The following is a 7499-nucleotide window of genomic DNA, read 5'->3' as shown; positions in this document are numbered from 1 at the left end:
AGTGATGGGACTGCCATGAGTCTAGTGGCACAGCAAAGTAGGAGGGGGATGGGACTGCAGTAGGCAAAATGGGAGGGGGATTGGACTTCTGCTATGGGTCAGATGATGCTGTTAGTTGAGGGATGGGGCAGTAGTCCTTGTGGTGGAAAGAGGGAGAAAAACCAGGGGAGGGGGGAAGAGTGATAGCCAGCTGGGCTGGATCCTAGTAGCCTACTGGAACCTGGTCCATGGCATAGCAGGATGGTGGTTGGGATAGTGGATACAGCTGGGACAGAGGTCCCAGTGGTGGAAAGAACGAGGAAAGCAGAGGGCTGGAGGGATTAATGCCAGCTGGATGGATTGGGTCTTGGTATCCTGATGGTAGTGCAGGAGGAACATGGTCTGTAGCATGAAAGTATGGCAGTGAGACTGGACTTGGCAGCTGGGAGGGAGGTGGCAGCTGGGATGGAGATCCTGGTGGTGGAAAGAGGAAAAGAGGAAGAAAATCCACAGGAGGGATGGAGGGAGGGAGGAAGGGAGGGAGGAATGCAAACCATCTGGACTGGTTCCACATTGTTAGCAGGTGGTACAGGACTAACCTAGTCCATGACATGGTGGATCAGCAGCTGGGATGGTGGTCATGGCTGGGACCGTGGTCCAGGTGGCAGAAAGCATACATTACAGATTTTATCACTGTGATCTTAATGTATACATTTAAAATACAGGAAGCATTTCAAAATAAGTATCACCAAGAAAGTATTTACTATTTTCTGAAGATATCCATAGGTTAGGAAGAGAAATAGTGCTTGAACTAAAGTGTGAGTGTACAGATGTCAAAATTGCAGTCTTATCCTCAACATGAGGTGTGTGGCTGTTATTCCCAAATGCACCTGTACCTACAACTGGCATCCAATGTACCAAGAAAGATTTGTCTGTCTGCATTAAGAGACAGGACTTCAGGCCATCATGGGATACAGACACTCCTCTCAGCCAGATGTGCTTCAGTTCACACACAATCTGCCCCCCCCCAAAAAAAGTGAACCATGCTGACACAGGTTTTTAAATCCAAATATACAAACATCTGTGAATAATTTCCTGTGAACTCTGTAAGTTAAAATGAAGACAAGGCATAGGGAAGTTAAGAAGAGGTTTACTCTCAGTATGTAAAGTGTAGTATAAATTTTCTTTTTTACCCATTCAGTAGTATGTTGTATATTAATTGAGGCAAATGTGTATCCTGTAATTTGCCTATAGGCAAGATGGAGAGTGCCACCGATACAGATTCAAGGCAATAAATTAAATATATATACATAACAGGAATTCTAGTGAGTATTAGATATTTTAGAGTGAAGATAATTCTACAGTACTTTCAACTTCATGGTCATTTTGTTTTATTTACCTGTTGCTCTGAGTCATTGTTTGACAGAAGCATCTTACCTCAAGAGAGTTTTATTGTTTCTCACTCTTCCAGGTCATCCAGCTCATTTTTTATGGGCTGAACCAGAAAATGTTGTTGTTGATAATCTCATTGGTAGATGGATGTTCGATAACACATATCTCAGCTCCCAAAGGATCTGGTTTCATTGTGTCAGTGATCAAGAATGTGGGTATATTGACTCAGATCTGTTGGTATTGTCTTTATATGTAAGTAAGAGTGCCCACCTATAATCTTGCAGAAACCCTTACCCCACTGTGGCATTCTTAAAACCATGTGTTCAAAGACATGAACAACTTCATACATTCAAACTATAAAAATTTATTCAGCTCTCAATTTCATAGGAATGGATTTCTGAGATCAGCAACAAGCTATGCTACTTATTACAAATCCTATTTGCAAAATGTTCCAAGCAAATGGATCATATTTGCCTATACATTTTGAGAAAACCCTTTTCTCACAACGTTTTCATTGTGGAATTATATAATTATTGCATGGCAGAAAGGCATAGACATTTATTACCAGATGTATGAAACATATTACCCCACTGAAATATACTATGACCTTGAAATTTTTAGTTTAATATAAATATTGGCAATTATTCTTTAAGTAATACGTAATATAAATAATGACATTGGTGTTTTAGCACTATACCATTGTGGGGAAAAACTCACATGGCATAAAACCTAAGATTGTTTTCCCTCACAGTTGCAAAAGCAAAATGCAAGTCCTCATAATGCAAACTCATAAGACACCCAAGCATTTATGATTTACATCACAATCTAAGGTTGTCCTATGGGATGGTATGTGATGAACACACAATAGTTTATGTTCTCTATGCTTTAGAGCTGTTGAAAGTGATTGATTAGAATTTGTGCAAAATCCATGGACTGATGAAATCACTGCTATTTTAAATAACATTGAAAATGTACCAATAGGTAGTTTTATGTTTAGCATGAAATTTCAGTATTTAGAATAAATATTGTCCAACAACATTCTCACTTTATCATTCTCAAATGAATGAATGAATAAATAAATAAATAACTTGGGGGGGGATTTGAGGTAGGTTCTCACTCTTGCCCAGGCTGACCTGGAATTCAGTATGTAGTCTCAGAATGGCCTCACAGTGATCTCCTACCTGTGCCTCATGAGTGCTCGGATTAAAGGTGTGTACCATCATGCCCAAAGTAATAAACAAGTATTTTAAGATAGGGTTGAAAAGATGTCTCAAAGGTTAATGCACTTGCCTGCAAAGTCTAAGGACCCAAGTTTTATTACCCAGTACCCTCTTAAAGCCAGACTCAGGGTAGGGTGTATATCTGGAGTTCATTTGCAATGCTGGGAGGCGCTGGCATGCTCATTCTCAATTTCTCTCTCTTTATCCCCTCTTTCATCCCTCTCTATATATGTTTCACTCACTTTCTCTCAAAAATATAAAATATCATTATTTGTAAGTGTCCAGTATGCAGCCACAGTTTTCAAGGTTAGATCAATAGTTAATGCAGTTCCAGTATAGGGGTTTTTTTTTAAGGCAAAAAGGCCAAATATTTTAATTTTCTTGATATGTCTCCTAGGTTTGTATTACTGCCTCACTTGCAAATTAAAATTTTAAAATATTATTAATTGAAGCAAATGGTCTACCAGATAATTACTAAATGACAAATGTAGTTAATATATTCCAGTAAGGCCATCCCAGTTTTTATTTATATCACTGCTATGCTTAGGAACTCAGGAGTTAAGATTTTAATTTTTTAAAAATTTATTTGAGAAAGAGAAGGAGAGAATATGGGCACTCCAATACCTCTAATAAATGCAAACAAACTGCAAATGCAGGCACCACCATCATTACCTGGCTGATTAGGACACTGGGGAATAGAATCTGGGTACTGAGATCTCAAGTGCAAGGGCTTTAAGCCCTAAGCTATCTCTCCAGCCCGGTAGTTTGCTTTTAGATGACCTTAAGTTGGGTGTGATGAAACCAAATTCATGCTCATGTACCTGCAAATAACAACTTTGACTTAACATCACTCCAATAGATGTATGAGCATAGTTATTCACCTTTACGTTTATTTGTAGGTAGGATATTTGGGACGTGTTGAATTAGAGACACAGTTTTTGTTTAAGATGAAGTAGTTGAAAACGGTATGAGAAAAATAAGATACTGTTCACTTTAGTAGTACATTTACTAAAATTGGAATGATACAGATTATATTAGCATGGCCCCTGTTCGGGGATAGCAAACATATTACTGAAGTGTTCCACATTTTATTTAATGTTTTAATTTTTATTTATTTGACACAGAGTGAAAGAGGAGACAGAGACAGAGAAAGAGAGAGAGAGAGAGAGAAAGAATTAGCATCCCAGGCAGGCAAATGTCTTAACCATTAACTAATCTCTCCAGCCCAAGTGTTTCACATTTTAAATTTTAAAAAAGGCACATCAAATAAGTAGAAGAAATGGTTGTCTAACCTTGAAAATACTTTTTTTCTCAGTCCCAAAGGTGAATTCTCAGTGCATTTTGTCTCAATGCAACTGACTCCTCCTATAGTAAAGAGGGACACCATTCCATACCACATGTTAATGGACAGCCATAATGGGACATCACTACAAACACTACACATAGACCAGTTAGCTTCAATTATATGTCTGATTGTCTGTCATAGGGACAATGGAATATCTCTTTCTAAACTTATCATTGTTTCTGTTGTGTTCCACTTCTGCCATCTGATACTGTGAGAATATTTTAAGGAGACATGAATAACTATCTCTTCACAGCAGATTGGAAGCCAATGGCAGACCAGAGGAATTATTCCACCCATTTTTATATTAGTGAAACGCTGAGTGCCTTGAGATTCTTTATAGGAACAAGGTACAGGTATTACCTACATGAACAAGAATGGCCCCTTTAAGGTTTTCAAAACCCCTCACCACAGCATAGTTGGCAATTTCTCCACATCTATATGCCAGGCTTGTATTGAGCCTTCCTCACTGTAGGTACATTATCCCCTCCCAAAACCATGTACATAATGATGTATACTGGGAGATTTGTACAGATGAGAGCAGCTGGAATCTCATGATGTTCTAATAACATTCTCCCTCCAAATATAGAGAAGTGATCAATACTCAGTCTCATGTGGGTCTCTTGGAGGTGACCATGGCTGCTCTGATTAACATGGGAGATGCTCTTTTGCATGGAGGACACCATTCCTAAATTGACATTTTAATTGGTTTGTATTCCTCCTCAAAATGATTTTAAAAAAAAACTCTGAAAGAAACATCTCATGGCTGATGAGTGCAACAATTTCAGCCTATTGTGGTGAGGAAGGCAGAAGGCTGCCAATATTCATTGTCTATTTCACATCTGAGGAAATTTGCTTCAGTAAATAGAGCTGTCCTTCAAATTGAACTCTTTCATATTGCTGATGTTTCCTCTCCAGTTCATATTAAGCTCCACTTCATACTAATCTCATTAGGAATTCATGCAGTTCCAACCACAGCATAGCACAGCCAACCAGGATATATCAAAAATCTTAAACACAGTCTTAATATAAACAACTTTTAGTTCATTCCATGTCAAGCCAAAACATAGGCAATATAACATGTCAATAATTCATTGTCCTTCAGTCTGTGTAGGAGAGCAAAGATACACACCATGGAGATGAAGATTCTGCTGATGGCTGCTGTAACCTGTTTGGTTTGGGCTGACCAGGAATCCCCAGCTGAGTCAGAACTCTCAGAGGTACCCAGTGTGTGTGTGTGTTTCTTAATCCATCCTATCTCTTTGGACACTTTGTATTTTAAATATAGGCTTTCTTTGTTGTAAGGTACTATGAAAGAAAATCTGTTTTTAAAAATCTCTCTTAATCTGAACAGTCATTATTAAAAATTTGATTTTGTCACTTAGTAAGTAGAAAAGCCCTTTTTAGTGTTTTCTACATGAAACCAAGATATTATTTCATATTGTATGACTGTAATCTTTATAAACTATACTGTTCACCAAGATCACATTTTTAATTTTCATAATGGTATAGGAGAGCAAAGAAGAAAGACATATGCAAGTCAAGTTTTCTAACTGTGACTTTTCTTCTTAGGATACAACATATTTTCGCACCATTTACATAGCAGCTGATAATTTAGAGATGATAGAAGAAAATGGTCCAATGAGAATTTTTGCACGTCAGATTGTACTTTCACACAATTCTCATAAACTCACCATCATATTTTACATCAGGTAAGCAACATATTCCTTAGACAAAATAATGACAATTTTGTATTATGGCATATTGTGAAGTGGGCAATGACACAACTGGTGTTTACAGAAACTTTGAGTCATAAATATCCATTCATACAGTCAGCATATTACCCAATTTCATATTCTCAGAAACCATGGAAGTACTCTGTACAATACCTTGTGGTTTTCTAAAGGATTTAGTAATTTAAATAAACCAGTAATCATACATTTTTGAAGACAAAATCTTAATCACCTTAAGCTTGATATTTAAAGAAATAGCTGATGTAATAATTAAATATATTTGCATAATATTACTTTTCATAAATTTTCTTCTTAATGGGAAGATACTTCATATAGATTGCTTGAAAATTTACTTCTTGTGGAGTATTCTGATGTAGCTATTATGGCCAATAATTTGATATCCTCTTTCAATACATTGATTACAATTCCATGCAATGTTAATAATTCTGAAATTTCTAGTATATCTGGGATTTGCATTAATTATGTAGATTGATTACATTAATTAAGGGGGTAAAAATTAAAGAATATATAAAATTAACAAATTAAAAGTAGATCAGGCTAATTATATGCACATAAACAATATACCTGAAAATACTAGGAGTGGGATGGGGAGATTGTTCAGAGTTTGAGGTGCTTGGCTGTGAAGTCTAAGGTCCCAGATTCAATCAACAGAACCTACGTAAGCCAAATACACAAGGTGGCACTTATGTCTCTAGTTCCTTTGCACTGGCTAGAGGTACTGATGTGTTGTTTCTCTTTCTCAATAAATAGAATATTCTTATAAAAATTTCAAAAAGAAGGATTTTAAAATTACAACATACAAACCAATGTCTTTAGGGAATTCTGACTATAGCAGGACCATTTTAACCTGTGATGAAGTGAAAAGGTCTGCTCTATAGAGTATTACAAAAGTTTGGGAAATCAGTTGAAATGCATGGAACATCTCCTTTACATTGGGCTATTTCTCAACAAATATGCATCCAACTTCCCAACATACCATAGAACTAAAATGAAAAACAAACCAGGAATTAGCAGTAAAGCTTTTAGAATGAAGGTACTAGTTTACAACTAACATGTAAGAAGTCAGACTTGTAGAAAGTGAACATCAGTAATGGTATTGTTCATTTTCTGGTTATCAGTCCATGGGAGGCAAAACAGAAAAATATTTTCAGGATAAAATCTAACTGTAGAAATTTTATCAGTAGAAAATACACTAAAAGCCATGACTGTGAATGGAACTGTACATATGTATTGCCAATCAAGGGAATCAATGCCACTTAGTATTTTGTTTTAATTATACTTAACTTTAACATGCATAGCATATGAATGATTGTGTGTAGGAAACATAGCTGAAATAGCTGATTAGCAAAGGTGTATGTATATCCCATGTTTTATCCCTTAAGGTTGATGCCATGTCTAAAATGTGCAGTATGTATGACAGAAGCAAGAAATCACCTGTAGAAAACAATACAGCTGACAGTGAGATTGCATATTCCTAGGAAATAGAGCTGCCATACTCATCATGTAGTGGGGAATTTTCCTTTCCACACATACCCTGTAGCTAATCACCAAGGGCAACTTATTTCTTCCTCAGTTCTGAGATGGACCTGCTGACTTGTTGAGGGTAGAGGCCTTTCTTTTGCTGCCAAATATGGTATAATGAAGACCAAGGAAACATCATGCAATATGAACAGCAAGCAGTATGACTGGGAGACTTTAAGCATTGTCCTTGATACCCCTGTCAAGGGGATCAGGAAACCACTGTAGATCATGAAGCAGAAGATAGAGGGTGAGAGGATGAAAACACCTAGTAATTTTATCACATATGAGGAA

At 36.9% G+C, this 7499-nt stretch overlaps 1 non-coding gene across 1 annotated transcript; it reads left to right on the top strand.

Annotated features, from left to right (window-relative positions):
* The first annotated feature begins 3577 nt into the window (after positions 1-3577).
* LOC123456897 lies at positions 3578-3682 on the top strand. Its single transcript, XR_006634764.1, has one exon. It is a non-coding gene; the product is annotated as a U6 spliceosomal RNA (small nuclear RNA).
* Positions 3683-7499: the final 3817 nt, after the last annotated feature.

The sequence above is a fragment of the Jaculus jaculus genome, chromosome X (assembly GCF_020740685.1).
Source record: "Jaculus jaculus isolate mJacJac1 chromosome X, mJacJac1.mat.Y.cur, whole genome shotgun sequence".
Taxonomy (NCBI): domain Eukaryota; kingdom Metazoa; phylum Chordata; class Mammalia; order Rodentia; family Dipodidae; genus Jaculus; species Jaculus jaculus.
The sequence above is the reverse complement of the archived record's forward strand: the minus strand, read 5'-3'. Positions and strand labels throughout refer to the sequence as shown.